The sequence below is a fragment of the Mixophyes fleayi genome, chromosome 3 (assembly GCF_038048845.1).
Source record: "Mixophyes fleayi isolate aMixFle1 chromosome 3, aMixFle1.hap1, whole genome shotgun sequence".
Taxonomy (NCBI): Eukaryota; Metazoa; Chordata; class Amphibia; order Anura; family Limnodynastidae; genus Mixophyes; species Mixophyes fleayi.
The window spans coordinates 118,198,441-118,222,813 of NC_134404.1; the positions used below are offsets into that span (position 1 = coordinate 118,198,441).

The 24,373-nt window shown below is 41.5% G+C and overlaps 1 long non-coding RNA gene across 1 annotated transcript; it reads left to right on the forward strand.

The window, feature by feature from the left end:
* Nucleotides 1-390: 390 nt before the first annotated feature.
* Nucleotides 391-23,135, forward strand: LOC142142756 (uncharacterized). The gene is made up of 4 exons (XR_012689316.1): nucleotides 391-437; nucleotides 5,884-5,937; nucleotides 8,423-8,538; nucleotides 22,756-23,135. It is a non-coding gene; the product is annotated as an uncharacterized LOC142142756 (long non-coding RNA).
* The last annotated feature ends 1,238 nt before the right edge of the window (nucleotides 23,136-24,373 follow it).

The following is a 24,373-nucleotide window of genomic DNA, read 5'->3' on the forward strand; positions in this document are numbered from 1 at the left end:
CCATGCTGCTTTTCCCCCTTCACCTGGCTCTCCTTCATCACACTGTGCCAGGCTGCTCCCTCCCCCTTTTTCAATCACACTGTGCCTTTCTCCCACCCCTTATTTCAATCACACTGTACCTCCCCCCCCTTTTTTTTCAATCACACTGCGCCTTTCGCTCCCTTACCCTTTTTTCAGTCACACTGTGCCCCCCCCCCTTTTCATTCACACTGTGCCTCCGCCCCCTTTTTCCTCACACTGCTTTTCTGCTTTCCTCCCCTTCGTTCCTTTACTTACCTTTCCATTGGCTTCTTTCATCTCTATACTTCTGTTCTGACTTCTTTCTTCTGACTTGCTTACAGGCTCTTCTCTGCGCCGTCACTCACTGCATGTCGGGCGTGACTTGATTACGTCCGACATTCAGTGTGAACGAAGAGGGACACCGGCGCCGCAATCACGTGAGTATGTTTTTTTTGTTAGTTTGTATTTTTAACTATCCTGTTAAAAACAAAACGTTGGCATTAAGGGCCTGGGCCTTGCCCCAGGTAATTAGTACCCGCCCCCCTCTCTCGGCGGCCCTGCAGACAGGGACCTCTACACTTCATATCTCAATGCAGAATTACATCAGGAATTCTGTTTTCTTGTTCCCTTGTTCTTGTACTATCTAACTCTGACAGATGTTACTTGAATGAACAATTATTCATTGTTTTAATGCACATATGCCTGCCTTGTGAAGTAAAGTAACACTTTCTCGTGCTTGAAACTGGCCCCAAAAAAATCAATCTGTGCCTAGTTTTATGGGTTTTTTATCCATCTGAAAATGTACATAGTGTAAAAAAAATCTATTTAGTATTTACACTTTAGGAAACATTAATTACAACTTGTCAGGACACCAGGTTTATTGTAGCTTATTTACCATGTCAACTGGTAAGAATGCGGTCTTCTGGCATTTATACACTAGCCCAGCACACTTCAACCCTAGCTGTACAAAACAACCAAGGAAAGTATTGTGGTATAAGAAAATATATTTTATTGTATTTATCACTGCACACTGAACAATTATAGCACTTTTAACATATCAAGTACCAGGGGGTTCAACTCACCATACCTACCACATACAGCCTTATTACAGAGAAGCAATAATCACCACTCCCAGAACACAGATCCAGCCAAGTCATTCCTTTGGCTGCTTCTCTCCTCTGCCAGCAAGGCAGTAACCAAATCCAATGTCACCTGCTTTTTTCAGACACATAAAGAGAAATAATCAGTGGAATCCCAAAGTCACTTCCTATTATTCTCATCGAGCCCAACATTGACCCCCAGTCAGGGCCGGATTAACCATAGGGCTAACTGGGCTACAGCCCAGGGGCCTATGGCATCCAGGGGGCCCTTGAAAGTGCTCAGCAGCAGTATTGATCGGTCGGGGGCGGGGGCGCCCCCGGCCTCATCAATGCTGCCGAGCACTTTCCCTGCAGTACTTCCCCGGCGCGCTGTAGTCTCCTTACTGAGGAGATCTCGTGAGTCTCACCACTCTCACAAGATCTCCTTATTAAAGAGTGTACAGCGCGCCGGGGAAGGAGGAGAAGGAGGTAAGTGCCGGGGGGGGGGGGGGGCGGCTCTGATCACCGGGGGGGGGGGAGGGGCAGCTCCGATCACGGGGGCCCTCACGGGGGAATGGAGGCCCCAGGGGCCTCCATTCCCTTTATCCGGCCCTGCCCCTAGTCTGTGCTTTCTGAGTAGATGGCTCCTGGCAATGGGGAGAGGAACCTTTTATGGTTGCTCCTGTTCCCAGGATGTGATTTCAGTGTGCTAACTAGCGAAGAACCTCTGGATTGATAACTACTTGGAGGCAGGGCCAGTGGCGGATCCAGGGAGGGGCGATCACAATCAGAGCAGCCGGGCAGCACACTGTCCCTGCCTGTCACGGCTGGACGGACCTGCACATATTGTGCAGCCGTCGGCAGCCTAAACTGTTAGAAAGGGGCGGGGCCTAAATCGCCCCCCCTAAATCGCCCCGGGTACAGTAGTTTTCTAGATCCGCCCCTGGGCAGGGCCAGACTGCCAATGGGCCTGATGGGGCAGCAGCCTCAGACCTCTTCACAGAAATAGGCCCAGAACTGCCAGGACGGGGAAAATATATAAAAAACAATTTCTTCAAAATGTTTTTTTTTGTTTGAGGGCACATGTCATGAGGAGGGGGAGGGGCATTTGGGACGATGAGCAGTGTATGGTGGTTATGTTGACTGCTTGCCAGTGGCTTTTCTAGTTTCCAGGGAGTGGGGGGGGGGGTGCGGTCGCGTAGTTGGAGAGCAACAGGCAGCCAATCGCGAGGCAGCCAATCGCGAAGCTGCCTGTTACTCAGGGGATATGTGAAAACAGGCCCAATAGGGGATATGTGACAATAGGCCAAACAGAGTTCGGCAGAGACAGGCAGACAGAGAGTCCTGCCCGGCTGCTCTGTTTGTGTTTTAAAAACAATCAGAGCGGCCGGGCAGCACACTCTCCCTGCCTGTCTCTGCCGAACGGACCTGCACATAGTGTGCAGCCGTAGTCGCCCCCCTTCCCCCTAAATCGCCCCCGGTAAAATTATTTTCTAGATCCGCCCCTGTGTACAGTAGACTTTTATAACATCCTGATGAATGTATTTCATGGAGAAAACATAAGATGAGAATTATATATATATATATATATATATATATATATTATTTTTTTCTTTTTTTTTCCTTAAATAACTATTATTATTAGGGAGCAATAATACTTTATTTCCTGTGTGTCCTGCTGGCCCTTATATATTGTTCATACACTGCAGTATGTTGTGTCTATCTCAGTACAGCAACTGTATGTGCAGAGCGTACCTACCTGTATTCAACAAGAGATGTTTCTTCAGATCTGCTTGTAGTTGAATACAGACGTGGGTATGCCTAAATTGTGCATGGGGTTTTTTGGGGGTTTTTTTTAAGAAAAAAAAGAAAAAAACTGCACAATTTGTTCGTTTTGCGTGCCTTAATGAATCAAGCCCACAATGTACAATATAACATAATCAAGTACAGTTTAACAAAACTTCCTACCTCTGCACCTCTTTTAAATGCTTTACAGGATCGGTTGGGTGTGGTTGCCTAATGTTCTTCTGGACAGATTTGGAGGTGAGCACACCTTCTGCTTTTATATATGTCCTGATCTGCCTACTCTTTTCACTTCCCTCTTCTACTTACTCCCAAGGGGTATAATTTTGCAATATTTACCATTATCAGCTATAGAAAATTCTCGTTCCTCTCCTGCCCTGCAATGTCCCCCTTGCCCTCATAACGACAGTGGAACCTGTGGCAGGCTTCCTGCTGTGGTCATGATGTGCCGTCAGATTTCTAGAGGGGGCTTTCTCTTGTTGTTGTGTGAGCTGAGTTAATATATCACTGTGCTAAGATTCTCTCAGAGCCAAGGCCAAAAACGTTGCTTTACAGGAGGTACAACATGTCCCTTTTATGACATCCTTTGAGTCTGCCTTGTCTGGACATAAATAATCTCCATCTGCTTTGAAGCTACACAGACATGCTGCTGAGTCCACATTGTGGTGAAACTCTAGACCTTAAAAGGCTAAGACTTCAGCTTTGTGACCCCTGCTATGAAGAGAATAAACTAATGCAGCTTGCACTGACATGCAGGCGACTTGAGTAACACAGTGGCTGCTGAAAAAGTTGTGACTTTTAAAGACTGACCATTGGCAAATAACTAATGTGGTAGATCTATTTAAATGTGGATGTTCTTAAAATAATTTAACCTACATAGCACCAACATTTTCAGCAGCTGTATGCAACCAGATAATTGTATTCAGGCACATGTAGCTCCTCTACTGGAGCATGCAATGTAATATTCTTACCACAGGCACACATGTCAGCACCAATGTATTCAGAAATCAATTAACCTGCCAGTATGTCTTTGGCCTGTAAGATACCATTGGGGGCACCCAGGGCAAACATACAACCAGCACATGTAGAATATATAAACGCCATTCAGCTAGCCTCTGTGCGGGAATTGAATTCAAGCTGGGCCGGTGCTAGGGTTCTCGGCGCCTTAGGCAAAATTTCAAAATACCGCCCCCCCCCCCGCGAACACACCAAATACCCACTTCACAGACCCTCACATGATTGACTTTGTGCTTTTGTGTTTAAAAAAATGGCGAGCCTTACCTGGTCCAGTGGTCCAGATGCAGTGATGTTTGATGCAGAACGCTGTCCAGACTCCACTGCAGACACAGGTTTTCTAGAGGGGAGGTATCCAGGTGTTAGATTTTGGAACAAACAACTTGACACAATAAGTCTATAAATTATTCACTTGTTAGGGCCATCTATTCGGATTACTTTAATATGTCCCTTCATCACACCACTGCCCCCCCTCTGCATCACACCACTGCGCCCCCCCACTGCATCACACCACTGCACCCCCTGCATAACACCAGTCCCCCCCTGTATAATATCACTGCCCCCCCGAATCACAATGTCCCTTCACCAGCACACTGCCCTCCCCCCGGATCTCACTGTCCCCCCCCTCAGCAGACTGCCCCCCCCTCCTAGATCTCAATGTCCCCATCCTGGATCTCAGTCACCGCTCCCTGGATCTCAATGCTCCCCCCCTGTAGCATACCAATGCCCCCCATAACATACCAATGCCCCCACACCCCTGTAGCATACCAATGCCCCCGCCATGTAGCATACCAATGTGCCCCCCCTGTAGCATACCAATGTCCGCCCCCCTCCCCTCTCTTTCCTTACTTGAAACTTTTCTCCATGAAAGTGCACCTCTGTGCCGGGCTCCTCACTGACACTGTCGGGACGTGATGATGATGTCACGCTCAACAGTCAGTGAGGGGAGGGGGAGTGGCAGTCAGTGAGGGGAGGGGGAGTGGAAGTGAGGGTGGCGATCAATAGCCCCTCCTCCCTCCCTGTGGATCTATCGGAAGCTGTGCGGCGGCCGTGGAAGTTATGCTCAGCGGTCGCCGCACAGTATTACTAAATCTATTTAAATTTTGTGGAGCCCACCAGAGCCCGGCACCCTAGGCAACTGCCTAACGTTCCCTAATGGGAGCGCCGGGCCTGAATTCAAGGCCGTTCTGCTGTGAGGCAGCAATCCTAATTGTGCATTATCACAATGTATGACGCCCCTACTAATATTTTTCATGCATTCTCTTTCTTCATAGTGCAGAATATGGAGCAATTTCTCCTACATAGCCCCAGCCCTCCCCTGCCGTTCGTGCAAAGTCTACAGCAAATCATTTAAAGCGCTTAGTTTTGACACGAGGAATTCATTTAGCCACGATATGCCGCTGAACTACGTTGCTGTACACATTTTCAGATACTACGGCACCTCAGAATCATTAATTTCTCCTTGCAACTCTCTGGGATGCGAGGAGAAATCTGCGATGCTGAATCGCTGCAGAGTGCAATTGCGGAGGCACTCTGTGGCTAATTGGATTCCCCCCTAACAAGTATGTTTCTCAAAGACGAATAAAGAAACAGCCATCAAATGTTTTGGGGATATGGATCCGAACTTTAAAGTACTCTCAAACAATCAGACAAATGTAGTTCCAGCCCACTGTGGGGCTATGGATTATTGGCTTATAATACATTTCTGTTAATTATATTTTCAGAAATGATATATTAACAGGGTTCCTCTTAAAAATTCCCTTCCATATTAAGTTTATATATCTAGTGAGCAGCTTTAAAATCATTTGATTGTAACAAAAATAGTCTCTGACTTGTCTAGCATAAGGTTGTTACTGGTGTTTTTACATTTTATTGTTTTATCATCATCCTAGTTATTTATTTATAAATTGTCTCGTAAGTCTGCTACAGTGGTCAGTCAGTATAACAAATCATACAAATATTTCCAATAAAAATAATGTTTCTGCAGATTTTGCCCTGGGAATGTCCGTATTACTAACAAGGAGAGGATTTCAACAGACAGGTAACAAAGTCCAAGGAGCTGATTTGCCAAAGGGTAATAGGGGTTTTTCTGCTTCATTTAATAGTCGGGACTACTGTGGACATGAAACATTGGTGCATGACAAAAAGTATGGTATTGCGATTAGAGCAGGGTTACCAGATCAGCTGTAAACATATTGGGCCTGATTCATGTTTAGACATGTGTCCATTTGCATAGAGTAACTTGAGTGAAATAGCTCAGAAATGGACCTTATGCCAATGAACGCGACTGAATGCGATCCATGTCTGAACGCAAATGACACGACAGCCTACGTATTGGGAGGCTGAACGGGGAGGGATGGGTGGACTAATGTAGTCAAAGTACAGTAAGGGCATGCCAAGGGCATTCCTACGCAGATGCGGACGATTCAAGTCTGTAACTTTTTAGGTGGAGCTTATTTACACACAGTTAGTTCATGTGCATGTTGTGTGCCAAGTAAACACTGGAGGTATACAGAATTCATAGGAACTAATTGTACTAAAGCTATACTTTATGTCATGTATCCTGAATTTCATGACTTGTGGTCTTAGATTAGAGAGTTACTGTACATGTATTTAGTGTATAGTAATACATTTGTGGACTGGTCTTACTGAATGTTTTATTGAATATGGTTGGTGGCTATGTGGCATACACAAATGTGAACAGAAAGGCAGTATAAATTTATACAGAAGGAAGAATTTCAATACAGCCCATGATTTAATAGGCTTAATCCTCTAATGTACAGAAATCGCAGTATATGATTGGAGGTTTTTAAGTAGTACTCCTATACCTCATTTGTCTTACATCCAAACCAGCCTTTATTAAATTGGTTGTTTGTTTAACATGAACTATCTACTGCCTGTGAGCTTAATGAAATGATATGACTCATCCCTGCTCATTTCACAATACAGTAAGATAGCAAGCTCAGTAGTGTGCAGATTGAATGGCAATTTGTTGTCCTTCCCCTGCACACAATTTGAAAAATAGTTCACATATTCTGTGTAAAATTGCTTCTTGCTGTGTTTGCGTCCACATAGCAGGGGCGCACACAGGATTGTCAGGGGGGGTTTCCCCCCCCCCCCCCCACCCTGACCCAAAAAACAAAACAAAAAAAAACACGAGAGAGAGCTGCTGTGCATGCGCCCGCGCATGCGCAGCAGCTCTGTTTCGGCAGCGCTGTCCTATACAGCAGCCGCGGCGCTGTCAAAGAAGCGTCCGCGCCGGTCCTGTATACAATACAGCCCCGCCACGGACGCTTCTTTGACAGCGCTGCGGCTGCTGTATAGGACAGTGCCGCTACGGTGGGCACTAAGTTAGCGCAGGGGGGGGTTCCTGGAGACTGCGCCACTGCATAGCTAGGTGGATTAAATTATAAAGCAGTGAGATTCTGTATTTAACAGACCCCAGGATGAATCACTCACTATGTGCTGCCTTCAAGGATAGTGTATTGTTTTCAGGTTGGGGAGGAAAAAACTCCTTTAAATTTATATTGATTTGTTTTTATTTATTTTTCAGATTATAAAACATTATGAAGCACTTGTTAAGTATCTTATGCATAGTTACATAGTATATTTACTTAGGTTGAAAACAAGCAGGATGTAGAAATTTGTTTCATATAAATTTTGGATCTATTTGTGCCCACTTTGCTAGGAAGTGGGCAGATGCGGGAGGCTGCCATACTCTCCCGGGAGACCTATCCAGAATCCGGAAGTCTCCCGGACATTCCGGAAGAGTTAGCAAGTATGCATAAGGCTTTAGAGGTGGAATGGGAGAGGAGATGGACAGACTAACATAGCTCATGTACAGTAAAGGCGTGTTAACACAGATGTGGCCAAGTCCAATCTTGTGTTAATCGTATACTTGTTTTCAGCTGTATCTATTACAATTGCTTCAGGTCAGGTGTAAATGCCGGATGATAGTGATAGTGACCAACATGGCATTACTTCTCAGAAAAGGATTGGATGATTTCCAGTTTACCTGCATACCTGACACCACTGGTCTCATGACACACCGCTATAGCAGAGCAGACCATTGGAGGAGACGACTATTGTGACATTTTGTTTCCCAGAAGTGCTGCGATTGTTATTAAGGAAGTAGATGAAACTTTGCTTAATAACTTGCGTGTCAGTCGCAACAAACGGGAATTAAGTAATATATGTTCTATTTTTTTAAAAAGCAATAGCGTATGTTAGGTATTAATATTTTGTAATGTTTTTGAGCAGTCGCATATGTTCGTATTCAGGTTTTATTTGTCTTTCTTTAATTTTTGTTTTCTTAAAAAAAAACTGTATGGCAATGATATATTTTATTTTATCATTTAATTTTATTTTTTAACCCACACAGACCCTGTATTATTACAATTGTTTTCAATATGGTTATTGTTCGACTTGTATGTATTTTTCTTTTACAATGTGAAATATCAAAGTGACTTTAAAATTATTCTATGCAGAAGGTACATTTTTATTTCTCACATCTTTCTCACATATAGCAACATGTATCAGAGCTGGTTCTTCTTTAGGAAGAAGACAGAAGTCAATGATGGCCGTACAGGTTCGCAGGACTATGTCTCATTCAAGACATATGTGATTAAAAATTACTTTTCATGTAAGTACTTTTCTGAATGAATTGCAATTTTATGCTTCCATTAATGTGAATATAAAAGATGGAAAGCAGAGATTGTTTTAGAAGGTGTATTTGGTGAATTTAACAATCAAAAAAAAGTGATGCACATAAAAATAGGTAAGGCCAGACATCGTTGGATTGTTCTTGATCTCTTTCCTCCTGGCTCAATGTAGGTAGTATTGGAATACAACTTCCTCCGAGCCACCAGAGCAGGGGATGGAACAGCCTCAGAAGCAGGGGGTACAGTCTCTGGCTAGGCAGGCAGATGTTTCAACAGGGCCTGGTTAGAAGCCATAGTGGCACAAAACCCCTCAAATGATTTTAACATTGAACATAGCACTCCTTCATCTCCTTTAAAATGGAGCCATATTTCATTTAATGTATTTTCTACATGATTGCTGGATGCTTGTGTGTCCAGAAAAATCTGGGTTACATGTTGTGCGGATTTTGGCCTTTCTTGATGCTCTTTCATCTCCCTCCTCATCTTCACTTTCACTCTGCCATGGTTACTTGCCATGTACAGCTCACTTAGTGCAAAATGAGGACCATATTAAACTGATGTATGTATTAGTCCATTACAATCATCAATGTTTGATAATATTTTGTACAACATTTGCTATGATGTATGCAGAGATGTTTACTAGTAGACTTCATTACACATGTGTATAATTTTGCATCTTAAACACATTTAACTTTTAATATCTTTATATAGGTTTTATAAAAATAAAAAAAAACACCAACAAAGGAATTGATTTAAGTGCAAACTAGTATTTTGGACCTTTATCCAGCCATTTTATTTATGGTGTTTCCAAAGGATAATAACACAAAAGGCATAGTAAAGAGTTAACAGTTTTTTTTATTTTATAATGTATAATAATTACGTGACTTTATGGTGTGTTTAGAAAGTATTTTAGTTTCAATATATAAAAAAAATCTATATATATTTTTTTGCCTGACTTGGCAATCACTTGATGACATCAAAGACAGTTATATATTTTAGTGTTTACTAGTGTGTGGTGTATGTTCTGTGGCTTGCAGGGGACTTTCTGATGTGTCAATACTTACAACACACTGTACTGATTGGCCATCGTACAGGCCAAAGATGTGCACTCTAGAGGGGTTAGATCCAAAGACGCCATGGGTCCATCACCAGTCCCCCTTGCATGTCTCTGGCTTTCCTTGATTTTATCTTTCAGGCATTGTTGGAAATGTGCAAATGTTAGAATGTTGCTCCCACTGCCTTTACTTTTAGAAAAAAATAATAAAAACAATGAAATTAAATAAATTAGAAAAACAGGAAAAAACAGTGACTAATATGTGCAAATTACTGGTGCAGACAAACCTATAGATATAGGGGCATATTCAATTAGCATGCGGGGCTGCATGGGTCCGGTACTGCAACATTGTGTGCGCACCCGGAATCCGCATTGTTGCTGTACCGTAAGGGCACTTTACACGCGCAGTAGCGCGTAATCACGGCCGCAAATTCTAATTGAATACCCCCCAGTTACTTGATAACTACTCTTTAGAGATTGAGAAATGTGGGACTAAACTTCACAAACACAGAAACAATGTCAAGTAAGAGTGGTGTCCACATACACCTGGCAACATCACCCATAGAGCAAAATTATGTTTCTAGCATGTAATAATGTTGTGCATAGTGATATTTAAATTAGAGATGGTCACTGTTTTTATTTTGTATTCGGTTTTGGATCTGGATTACCGTCGGGTTTTGGTTTTGGTTTTGCAAAACCGCCATTACGTGTTTTTGTTTTGCTTTTGGTTTTGTTTGGTTTTGTTTTGCTATTTTGCTGGAAAATCAATGTTTTTGGGCCTAAAATAACCAAATTTAGTGCTCCACCTGTTTCTTAGATAAGTAAGGTAATTCTTGTTACGAGCCGCGGCGGCTGGGCACCGCCGCGACTCACTCACCTGCGTCCCGGCCGTCGCTATGGCGACCGGGACGTCACTTCCGGCCCTAACCCGGCCGTTGCCGGGGCAACGAGAGGACACTTCAGCGCTGCGTCCCGGCAATGAGAGGAAGCCGGGCGCAGCGCTCACCATATGTTCTAGCCTGTGGGCTAATTAATGCAACCTATTAATTATGCTGGGGGCTGTGTCTGATTCAGAGCTAGGCTCTGATTGGTGGCCACTGGTATTTAAGGCAATGAGGTCTGCTGCCTCATTGCCGGTTATAGCTCCTGTGTTCCAGTCTGCTAACCTGCTAGTTCCTGTCCTGTATCCTGATATCTCTATTTGACTCCCCGTGTATGACCCTTGGCTTTGATTTGGACCTTGCTCGTGTTTCCTGTGACCCTGATCTTTGGCCTGTTTACCCGTTCTGCTATTTGCCTGTGACCCCTGACCTCAGCTTGTTCATCGATACTGTTGTCTGCTGCCGGCCCTTGACCTCTGCGTGGACCTGACTCCTCTTGCCTGGGTTCTCCCCAGCTGGTACGCACTTCACGACCCTCTGTCAGTCTGCGGCCCAGTCTGTCCCCACCATCAGGGGCTCCAGTGAACACCTGACTGGCAGAGTAGATTCCGGGTTGTGTTGTGCCGGCTGGAGGGGTTCTTAACAATTCTAAAGCTAATAAATTAGGAAGAAAACAGTTTAATCCCTGGTAGGCCGTCCTTAATTCTCCACACAAACCTGGTTGTCTTGCTCTTCATCTTTGCCTATTGGCAATGCAGCCATCGTCTTTGGGTGTATATTACACCCTCCACTTGTAGTTGAATAGAAAAAAAGCAGCCTGCATAGACTGTGGAATTAGAAAGTAAAAATAAATGGACCACGGTAGTTTGGTGGCTATCTATGCCCCCCCCCCTCCCCCCGCCCTCCACTTCTAGTTAAATAGAAAAAAAGCAGCCTGCATAGACTGTAGAATTAGAAAGTAAAAATAAATGGACCAAGGTAGTTTGGTATCTGTCTGCATCAGACCCCCTCTCCACTACGAGTAAAATAGTAAACTATTCAGCCGTTATAGAGTCTAGAATATAAATAGAAATTGAGAAAGGCAATTTGGTATCTGTCTGCATCATAATCATCAACGTCATCATTAGTGCCCTTGTCGCCTACACAAATCTCCCCCTTATCCTCTTCTAATTCAAAAGTGGCATCCTCAATTGGTGTATCACCGACTACACTCAGACTGTTAAGGCACACATCAGCAGAACTGCTGAAAGGAACCTTCTTTATGGGTACACTGTCACTAACAGAATGCTCACGATTAGACATACCACTGGTGGATGGACTCTCCCCAGGGATTGGTGTCATTTCTGATTCAGAGCATACATTCTCCTCTAATGCCTTACTGTTTTCTTGCAGCTCGGCTTTCACGCGTAACAGTACTTGTGTACCACTTGTAGGCTCAGTGACATTTTTTTGATCTGCCACTAATAGACAAAGGTGAAGGTCTCATTCTCTCTTTGCCACTGCGTGTATAGAATGGCAGGTTGGCAATTTTTTTTTTATCGGCACTTAACTTTTGCTCAGTAACACTTCTTTTGCGCTTCAACGCGGTCAATTTTTTTTGCTGTGTGTTTTTTGGACTGATCTCGAAACACTGTGTAGTTTGACATCGCCTTGCCCAGATGACGTACTGGGAACACTACCATCAGGACTGGTGACAGAACCTGGTTGCTCATTCTGCTCATATGTGGACTGCTTTGAATCCATTCTAAGACCAAAGCACTTGTAGTGATAAAAATTATTTGGTAGATACTGCTGACAGATAGTAATTTTGACAGCCAGAAATATTTATGCACAATTATGGGGGACACCCCAAAAGCACTGGGGAGTGCTAAAAATTATTTGGTAGATACTTCTGACAGATAGTAATTTTGACAGCCAGAAATATTTATGCGCAATTATGGGGGACACCCCAAAAGCACTGGGGAGTGCTAAAAATTATTTGGTAGATACTTCTGACAGATAGTAATTTTGACAGCCAGAAATATTTAGGCAAAATAATGGGGGACACCCAAAAAGCACAAGCACTTTGAGTGCCAAATATTGGAAAAAAAAAACTCCTCTATCCTCCTCTCTTCTCTAGCGATTTTTGTTAGCACAATTGGAATCAGAATATTGTATTCTCTGTCCCTGCTCTAATCAGCCTGTGACTACACCCTGCTCTCTCCGTCTGTCTAATGGCGATGGATTGCTGTGGAGGCGTGTAGTTATAATCTTCAAGTATCGCGAGAACCGAGATCCGACTTCGTCACGATGACGTTCGGCCTCGATTTGGATTCCGAACGGGCGGGAGAGTACCGAGCCTACTCGGCTCGGTACTCGGATACCCAAAGTTCGGATGGGTTCGGTTCTCGGGGAACCGAGCCCGCCCATCTCTAATTTAAATATAGTACTTAATGGAAAAAAATCAAACTGAACATGAAGAGGCGAAGGAGGTAGGATCCCACTGCCTTTACTTTTAGAAAAAAATAATAAAAACAATGAAATTAAATAAATTAGAAAAACAGGAAAAAGTATTTTGTTTTTCTTTCTAGGTTGTGTTTATTGTTATTTTATTATATATTTTTAATATTATATAAGAAGTTTACTAATGCTGTTTCTTTATTCTTAAAATGCAAATTTGTAATAATGAGACATATTTGATAGTAAAGGCTGAGATAATGGAGTAATTATTAGCATTAAATAGCGCAGTCGAAAATAGGTAATCAAGTGAAAGATTGATATATGGCAGCACGGTGGCTAAGTGGTCAGCACTTCTGCCTTAAGCTGGGTACACACTACAGAAATTTCAACCAACTTTTTATGCCGAGCGATTTTACATGCGATCGATGGTCCGATCGCTCGGTCCATGGACTGCATACACACTAGCCTTGTTTTAGACGATAAAGGGAAGAGCGGACGTCCCTTTAGCGACTTTTTACAGCCATGTTGTCGTGAGCAATGACTGTAATTTCGTACTCACTGTTGTGGATCGGTCGGAAGTTTATACACACTACACAGCGGAAACGAGATTGGAACGAAAATATTTAACGGTACGACCAACCAAATGAGGCGACAATCGTCCATTTGGGCAGACTTTCGACCATCGTGTCACTGCACACACTGACCCGACTTTTGAATGAGAGGTCGTATGTCGGCTGATTTAGCCGATTATTAGATGAAAACTGTGTAGTGTGTACCCAGCTTTACAGCACTGGGGTCATGAGTTCAATTCCCAACAATGACCTTATCTGTGAGGAGTTTGTATGTTCTCCCCGTGTTTGCGTGGGTTTCCTCCTGGTGCTCCGGTTTCCTCCCACACTCCAAAAACATACTAGTAGGTTAATTGGCTGCTAACAAATTGACCCTAGTCTGTGTTTCTGTGTCTCTGTCTGTGTGTGTGTGTGTGTGTGTGTGTGTGTGTGTGTGTGTTAGGGAATTTAGACTGTAAGCCCCAATGGGGCAGGGACTGATGTGAGTGAGTTCTACAGCACTGCAGAATTAGTGGCTCTATATTAATAAATGGTAATAAGAATAATAATAATCTGCAGCATTGTTATAGGACTAGGAATTCCACATAGTTGTGCCCTGATGTGCATGTAGTAAAAAGTGCAATTGCTTAAAAAAACAACATGCACGCATAATTACGCTTATCGCACAATTACATAGCGTAATTAGCTTATTTGCTATTGTATTCACATCTTAACAAACATCTGCATTTGAATACGAACAGAGCTTCGCAGCAGTTGCATGCTCTTTTGAAAACACATAGAATGTGTACACTTTGCATACTGATTTAAATCTAGTCCATAATGCACCTTGATTTATGCATTAACTGTGCATGATGGCCTAATTGCCGAAGTAGGGGATGCTGCTGCTACAGGTCCGCAGCTGAAGGTGGCCCAAAGATATCTACTTACACCTTGCTGGTGCATCTTGATTGCCGCTGAACTGCATACGTGGTGGAGAAAGATGCCCATAGTTGTGGAGCAGAAATCTACATAGTGAGAGGGGAAAGTTGGGTGGAGGGAAGTCCCGGTGCTGATTTCCACTATAGCAAGGAGATGAGTGTGGTGTGCACCTTGCTCTAATTAAAAAAAAGAATTTGGATGAGATCTGATCTAATTCAAAAACTAATTCATGAATCTACCACTATCCCTGGTAGGAAATTCACCAGACTTACTATCCGTACAGTTAGCAACACTTTTTTATGATGATGGAGAAACCATGATACTGCCATTTGCAATGGATGTCTTCTTGCCCCCTGTACGGTAATGGGATTAAAAACTTTGTTCTACAAGCCTTTGTTTTGTCCTTAATATAATTGTCCATATTCATTACTTCTGTGAGTGCATTTTATATTTCCCACCTCTGAATCCTTTCAAGTTTTCTTACATCCTTATCCAGAAGCACCCAACATGTCCCCCATATTCATTGTAAATGTTCCTCCCTAGATTGCAAGCTCACAAGAATAGTTCCATCTCTACCCTTTGTCTTTAATCTGTACCATCTTCATCAACCTCATATGTACTTGTTCTGTGTTATGGATGATTTGTTTTTGTATCATTTTTTCTACGCACTGTTTGACGCTGCAGAGTTTTGTGGCGTCCTACAAATAAACGATGATGATGGTGCTGGAAATCCACTTAAGCTGGCCACACATTTTCATCCTGCCACTTAGCCCAAGATGCTGGATCATTGTTCATGCTGTCAGAAGATGATCACATATACAGGTTGCAAGCAGATTTCTACCGTGGTCATTTTGGTTCCACAAGATGACAACATTACCTACTTGGAAAACCTTAATGAATACATATTATATAGTAAATATTTTAAAGCACTACCATGAAGTGGTAACACAGTCTATGTAGTAAGTAAACCTTTGGATCGTACCTTCTACATAGACTCTGTGAATGTGCACTGCACACACTATTTGGGGAGGGCTGAATGTGGTCCCGAGACTGCCTCTTGCCCACCCTGCTCTAAACCACCCACAAGGTCATTTACATAAACATTGAAAAAGGAAAGGACACGGCAACTGCATGCTAGTTTGAAATATAGTGCCAAGTAAAGAAAAGCAGTAACAAAATATTTTAATAATAGCCAACTGCACATTGATATTTTAAAAATGATGTTTATTACCAAAGTAACCCATAGCAATAATATGTTGCTGTGGCCTTCTTCAAACAAAGCATTGCCTCTGGGAGACAATGGGTTAATCATTGCCTGACAAGTGCTAGGTCTGTTCATCACTTTCAGGGTCCATGCTCAGTTAGTCAGTCAACGACTTAGATTTGCTTTGCCCTCTTAACAATAATTCCAGATTAAATGGCATTTCATCACCTCTCCTGCTCTTCTAGTGACCTCGCTAGATCTGCAGGCTTCAGGTCTCAACCTCCTTCATCCCTCTTACATTGATGAATTGCTTCGTTTCAAGACAAATCAAAGCTCTAACTACTGAAGCATTGTATAATTCATTAGCAGGTGCTACAGGGCTAATCTGCTGATAGTGATCAAAAGTGCTGGTCCGTCAAGACGTCTCCAAATGTTCCTGTGACCTTCATTCAAAGCTGGAAGAGCTAATCTTCTTCAGTGGTTTGAACCTTATCTTGACAAACAAGCCAGGAATACCAACTGCACTGAACCTATAAAAAGAACCCAGGCCGACTATCTTCTAAAACATACAGCTATAATATGATATATTTTATTTTTAAGTATTTCAGCTGCAAAATGTAAAAAAAAATCTAAATTTGAAATGTGTGAAATACATTTAAAATAACTTTAACCCTTTATTTTTTTCCCTTTTGTGGTATTTGTCTAATGTAAATATTAAAGTATTAATGTATACAGTTATTTTTGTAATAGGACTGTGGTGCTAATAAATCTGCTCCTCCCAGTGATCTATCAATCTTATTGAGATGATAATCCTATATGATATGACATACAATATGAGATCAGCCTAATGCCAAGGGGGATGTGACATCATTGGGGTGGTTAGGTATGATGTAAAAAAGTCAAGAAAGGACCTGGCCACATTAAGAAGTTTAAATATTAAAGTGCGATCAGTCTTTAAAATAGATAAAACAGCAGTTTTCTCCCTAAAGAGGCCATTGCACAATTTATGAAGGATTTATGGCAGAAGAGATGGTAGATTTCTCCTGCCATAACCCACATAACATTTCTTAACGCAGACCCCATTAATATGGGGACTGCAAAGTTCTTCAATTCATTAAGCCTTGCAAAGCATCCGGTGCCCCTTATTTCATGGCTACCTCTTCCCCTCTGATTAAATGGAGGGCCGGGCATGAGTTTGTTAGGGTGGGTGAAGACTCTACACTTTTGCACTCTTCATGTACTATTTACCCACCTCGTTCTAGCCCCTTTGTGTTATCTCAAGATGTTTAAGTGTATTTCTGTGATACAGTGTCCTGTACGCTATTTCTGTTCCATGGACTTCTCGTGTACTAGTTTGAACTTGATATTGTGAGCTGTTAGGTCTGCCTCCCACTGTATAGTTCCCCCTCCTCCCCGTTTCTTTTTTCTGTACCCCTTACCTTTTACTATAAAATGTATTAATAAAAATGAATAAGGAAAGACAATACAAAAAACAGTTTGTGCTGGATGGGGAACTTTGTCAGGGCTCCCAGTGAGCCCTGGCATGTGAAAATACAGCAGTGCTTCCTTACGCGTGGCTGCGATTTGCAGTTGATGATTGTCACCGCACTGTTTTAATAAATAGACCCCTAAGGCAAACAATTATTTTGCATTTACAGAAACATGAAAATCCAGATGTGCTCAGCAATGGTACTGTATATGTCCAACAGTTTTTCCATAAGCCTGTAACTATTATGTTGATCAGTGGGAGAATATTCCTAGAACTTTTTGATCTATGTCAAACGCAGAAACAAACACAAATAACTAGAATACATTCTTCCGAGTCTGTCAGTAGTAAAAGAAAGCTTGTTGTGATGTTTTCTTCCTTCTCCTTACTCGAGCACAGAATGATTGCTATTATTGATAGACGTCTAGAACTGTGGCTATGACATTGTTATGCTGTTTGACCTATGCGATGTCTGCATTACAACTTGCCCGCAAGCAATAACAATAAGGTTGCCACATCTGCTGATTTGGGTTTTGCTTTAGAAGGTATTGCACGTTTAGGGCCTCATTTAGAGCAAATCCAGCTAGTAGTGGAGTGGTGCAACCATGTTGCACTGCATGTGGGGGCAAAGTTAAAATTGTCAGACAGATTTAGATTTGTGAGGAGGGGGTACAACCTAGCTCAATTCTACATCTCAGTGTAAAAATATAGCTCCCCAGTATTTATCCAGGTGCAGATTTGCAGCCCTTGAGGTCATTAATGAGACTGGAGCAGAAAACAATGCAGGCTAATCTGCATTGATTGGAGGATTGTAGACAACGTCTAGTTACCACTAGAGGCAGAAAGAATGGAGACATGGGACAACGGTGTGGTCCAGTATTTTTCCGCACCATTTTTGGGATTGAGCTGAGTTACTGTGAGTTACTACACTGCTTGCTGTCTAGAGATCAGGGTCTAGAAGAGCACTTGTATACTGTCCAAAGGCGTTTCCTCAGCTAGAGGTTTGGTACAGTCAGAAGAAGGTGTTTATCATAGAGATATCAATGATGTTGTTTATTTTGTTTTTTTTTGCATCTGCTTATTAAAAGCTAATTAAGTTAATAATCGTAAATGCTGTTACAGGAAGTTTTGGAATGTTCTCAGCATCTTCCTACAAATCAAATCCACCGATCCTACTGTTTTATTTGTGAAAGTGTGCAATTTCTGTCATGCCACCACTGTTTATCAGAATTGATTTAAAGATCACATTGGCCTATTTCCTTTGTGGGCTACATTAGTGATATGAATGAGTTCAACGCACGTACACTGGTAGTACACTGCAGGGGCAGAACATTGTGGCGCTCACTAGCAAAATTTGAGTTGAGGCCAGTTTTGTATCTCGGGCCCCCTGCTCTACTCTCAAAGGAGTAGAGCATGGGCCTCAGAGGGGGGCCCATAGTGGGCACCCCCTCCACCTGTAGTACAGTTTTTCTGCCTATTAAATTTAAAATACAGTTCACATTCTAGGTCAGCATCTAAAAATCTCTAAAAACATGACTATTACATCTGGTCCCCAATGAACCCTGTGGGTAGACCTGGAATTTTTAGCTATAATAACCTTCCCATTTATCAAACCTTTTTCCCTTACAGAAGGGTGGCTCCTTTGTATTCTGTTGATCCTAAGTGTTAAACATATAGCCACAGGACAACAAAGGTAGTACAAAGAGCAAGTGAATAAACAAAGTCAAATTATCTGGCTCATGTTAGTTAGGTACAGAAACAGTAAGTGTAGAGAGTAGATAATAGAAGGTAATGGATCAGTGTTACAGCAAAGTTGGAAACATGAAATTTGTTGGTATACAAAAACTACAGCAATATCAGAAGTCACAGCACACACATACTTACAGTAGATCTGTAATAAGCAATGCATTGTTGTGAGGCTAGAATATAGTAAATGTTTTTCATATTCATCAGTTTGCATTTATTGATATTTATACAATTAATTGCTGTTTTAATAATATCATAAATTGTTACTGTTTACATAATTTGTATAGATCTTTGAAATAACAGTTTAATTGGCCCAATCTCTCTGTATCTCATTTTCTTACAGACTTATTTATAATAACTTGTCTTGGGAACTCTCCGGTGTGTAATGGGTTTAAAAAAGTCAGATCCTTTAATTATAAATATAAATTTAACTTAGTTTTGTACTAATATTGTCCTTTAAAATCCTTTTATTATCAAGGAGAAAGTTAAGGGAACTGTGAGGAAAGGAACAGGGTTGCTACCCCCTTATCCAGAAAACTGTAAATCTCCTAGTAGATTCCATACCTGCTTTGTAATTTACCTAACAAGATATAACAATCCATACATTTTTGTATTTCACATTTAATATGACCCCTCCACCATAATAGAAAGAGGACAAAAAAAAGCAGAGACAAGAGTTATGTGGGCAGGATGTATGGAAAATATTAGGGAATTTTAGGGTGAATTGTAAATTGGATCTGTACTGTTTTATAACATTTAAAACTTCATAAGCATTGATGTTGCGCTGTAAATGTGTGCTCCTTCTAATGGGAAGAGCTGGAAGGATCTGGGAGTTCCCCAGCTGAATACAGTCTCAGAAATGTGTATTGCATTTTGCCAACATGCAAAAATTTGATATTGTGTTGCAGAACAAGACATTTCAATGTGCTTTAGAGGGCGTTCCTGGTTTTGTGGATGCAGAGCAACGTTTTATTACACATCCCCTGAAGTGCTGCTAATAAAAATTGAGTATGATTTCAATGTGATGCCTCTTGGACCAAAGAGATGAGTTTTATATGGGAAAGTGTATTTTTAGATGCAATTCTGTCAATGTAATAAAACAAGCAATATAAGAAATGGAGAAAGTCCAATTGTCCCATTGTCATATTACTCATGATTTATTTAAGACATCAATAAGGGTTGAACAAGCAGTATTTTAGGAGAAGAAAATGTAAAAGTTGAATTAATTAAATGGGTCCATGTTGGTCTATAGTTACAGGAAGCATTATGTAAAGCTTACAGAGATGCTTTCCAGAAATAGAAAGTGTATATTTACCTATTTACGCTTTAATGGATCAAATAACATGTGCATTCTCATATTTTGCAGTTTGTAATTGTGTCCTCCTAAGTAAAAATATGATATGATCCATTTTACCCACATTACCAAACTCCATACACCTTGTGACACATGTCCCTCCATATGACAGACTTACTGTGGAACTCTGTTATAAGGTCATCAGGTAATAGAACATCATCACATTACAGCACTGTCCCTGGTTACAGCTTAACTCTTCAATTTCCTTCCAGTTACTAGAAGGTCACTAGGAGAGGCAGTGACCATGAGGACTCTGCTATATGGGACAGGGTGGTGTGGGGGTATTTTGAGGCAATATTGCTTATTTAGTTGAATGCCATAAAACTTAATGACTCAATAGTTTGGAAACAATATCAGTGGCAGGCTACTAATACAAAATAATGCTGTTTGGAGTCTTCTGGGTTACCTCTTTGGTAAGTTAGCTCTCAATTTAAAAACACATATGTATGGCCTAAATATATGGGACTCTCACTGTTTAGAGTTAGGACCACCCTATTAGCAAAAGTGCAGTGGAATGGCGGGTGGCTTAAACATACATTTGCAAATGTGTGCAACTAAGACTTTTGCATTTTTATCTACAGTAGACATCGCAGGTCTTTTGCTGGCTATAGCAGTGTGCCGGGGGAATTTTTTGTGCGTTTGTTCCTTTTAGGATAACCCTACCCTTTCAAGCACCTGCTATGAGCCTATAAATTGATTGAGCAACTTCCACTTCTGTAATACAAATAATGTCAGCAACCAGTTACACTGTCAAATGTTCAAACCCTATGCGATCGTCTGCCTATTACTTGCTTATTTGCTATAGTGGTTGAGGCCCCAGGGCTCATGTTACTTTGGTGCCCACGACAAAGATTATGGCTGCTTGCTGCAGTGTAAGATAAAGATAGATAGATATAGATATATATATATATATATATATATATATATATATATATATATATATCAATATGCCCCTTACTTACCTACTTACAGCAGACAGGGTGCAATATAATGTGGTAGAGGGCTGAAAACAGAAGATGAACGTGTGCTATCTATGAGATGTGGTCCTAGAAATGAGAGGTAGACAGTGAGAATTAGATTTTATAAAATTTGGGGGAGGCTGATGGCCATGTGGAGGATTTGATGGCATATGTGGGAGGGTGGTCTGATGAGGATCTGGTGAGGTCTGATGGTATATAAGGGGCATGTGGGGTGATCGTGTGGGATCTAAGGGGCAATTGGCAACGTCTGATACCATGCAGTAAGGCTTGATGGCATATAAGGGACATGTGGCAAGGTTTATTGTCATATTAGGCTGATTGGCATGTTTAGGGCATGGGGGAAGTTGATTGGCATGTATTGGGCTTGTGGGGATGCTGATTGGCATGTATGGGGCAAGTGGGGCGGCTGATTGGCATGTATGGGGCAAGTTGGGTTGCTGATTGGCATGTATGGGGCATGTGGGGAGGCTAATTGGCATGTATGGGGCATGTGGGTGGATCTATGGATATTTTTTGGCTCTAAGGCTCTGACCGGTTGGCCACCTCTACTTTATACCATAATTTCACAGATCCACTCAAGTGCCACAAAAGACATATAATAATAATTAAGTCAAAAAGAAAAAGTGGCAAAGGCACCAATTCCATCCGCCACAGAGCTAAGGATCACCCATCCTCCTAACAACATTCACCTCCTCTTTATTCCTTCTCTCTCTAGTGCAAGACTTCCACCTTGGTTTGTGGTTGATATAGTATTCAAATGACATAGCTTTATGAGAAAAACTGGTATAAAACCATTTATTGCATTATCAGCTACTATGTGACCTATAACTATAAGGGGAAATTGAAACCAAACCTTTTAATCAGGTACCAGTTTTGTGAACAAATGTATTTGAGCCCCTTGAAAAAAACATATGGTGAGAATTCCAAATTTGACCAAATTGCTTATCTGAGCTCTAATAATTCTTATAGGCATTACCCAAATTGTTTATAATCTGTTTATGGGAGGTACAGAATACAGATACAGGTCCACTTATGTTTATTTTCCATTAAAAAGAATAAATGCAATGTTTTGAAATTGAATTTGCACACTTGTATGGTTTTATTGTATCTTATTTCTTTTCACTATGGTTAATCCTGTCTGACAGTAGGAGATTTGAAAACAGTTTTAGGTCTCTGTGTTATTTCCTTCTGTCAACACTTATTCCCTTAATTAATACAACACTGTCAGTTGACAGTTGTGTAGGTCCCCTTGTCTATTCCTCTGCTGTACAGCTGTAGTTATTCACCAGAAGGTCAACTTGTCAATGAAATTGTGGTTAATAAATGCCTTTGGAGTACTTTACTGTATAAACTATAGTTACCAGATGTCACCGTTTTCTAGCTACTGTGCTCAATTTGGGTATTTTTCTCTTGCAAAATGATGTTTCATCGTCCCTCTAACTCCAGATGTATCTTCTTTCAAAATTATTAAATTAAATACCCTATTCATGTGTTAAATTAATCATAAGAGGGACATTAGATCTGCATTAAATGTGTCACTTTGTGTGTTTAAATGTTTTTTTTTCAGATTGGTCCAAGTGGTCCTAGAAATGTGCTTTTCCACAAAAGGGCAACTGGAAGGTACAAATTAAAGGTATAGGATGAGACTCTGGCTTTACCACCTCAGAAGTGATGGAAATTCAGGTCCTTTTTCAGAAAGAGAGAGAGAGAGAGAGAGAGAGACTGCATCATTCTGCACCGCTTTATCTCCTTTGAATAGATTTCAGATGGATTTTAATATAGCAATAAAGCTGCAAGCTGCAGATACCTCTTCTGGGAACCCTCAGGTGACCATTGCTGTAGCACCACTCAAACAAACCTACTCTAAGCCTACAAAGCCATCCCAGGGCTTACTTATTTCATATATGTCAATGCAAAGAAGAACTTCAGAACAATTTCCATTCCTTCCCATAAACCAACAGGTTTGTGATTTGCCTACTATTGGCTGCTATTGTACATATGGGATTAATATTAGTGGAGCAGAATGCTGGTTGCACAAAATGTAATGCTCTCTCATTTAGTAACAGTGTCAGGATTTGAACCTGGGGGTTCTGCCTCTGGAGACTGTTGTTCTGCTGGATGAGCTATTCTGGTTGCTGGATGGTTCCCTGCCTTTACTCTGTGTTCTAGCTCAGTTTATCTGTTCCCATGATTTTCCAGCATGTTCTAGCTCCACTCTCTGACTTCCTATATAAGCCTGGCCTGTTCATATCTTCCTTGCCAGATTATTGTGCTCCCTCCAGTAATCTAGTTCCTGCTGCTATTGCTGCATCCTGCCTCCAGTTTTCCATTATTTGTGTACTGATCTTGGATTGTCCTCAACTACACCTCTGCCTGTACCTTTTGCCTTGTTTGCTTCTCTGTGTACAGAACCCAGCTGCCATTGACAATTCTTATTATAACTAACCTTAGAGTCCTGCCTTCCTTCTTGCCACCAGACTCCAAGCCAGTCTCCAGATTGTTAAAAACAGTTTAGCCCACTAAATTGCACTAAATGTAAATTTTTGTTAATTGCTGGCTTAGTTAAGAGCCCATGTGTTGGGTAACTTTTGTTAGATGTAAATACCGAGGTTAGGCAAAGCCAATGTTAGTAACTATATCACCATCCCCATAGTTCTCTCTGTGTTAGAAAAATAGGGCAGTTTAAAAAAAAAAAAAAACAGCTTAGCTGAGGATACCATTAGCAGCTCTTGCCTATGTAAAGAGCCACTGGAAAGTCTAGACTGGGATTTATTTTGATCCTTCCCCTCCTTCCTGTCCAGGTTAAAAAGTTATGGTGCAGTGGATACAGCCGGGACAGAACCTGAAAGTGTAGTTAAAGTCTCCTTGCAAATCAGTCTTTGCCACTCTGTCCCGGAAAGGCTCAATGATACATTTTTCCGTATTTCATTTCTAATCACTGCAATAACAGTATATTATATACATTATGCGTAATCCCACATTAGTAATGCATATGGTGTTGTATTTGGGTCCTCTGCTGCTTTCAGTTTGGCTGAAATATTTTAGCATTAAAGTTCCATATGATTGTTTTTTTCCCCAATAATTTGAGAGCACTGTCAGCTTATATCATTAGGCTCTGATATGCTATTGTTCTTCATACTTTGTGAATTAAGGTATTTAAATTAGCATTAGATGGATGACTGTTA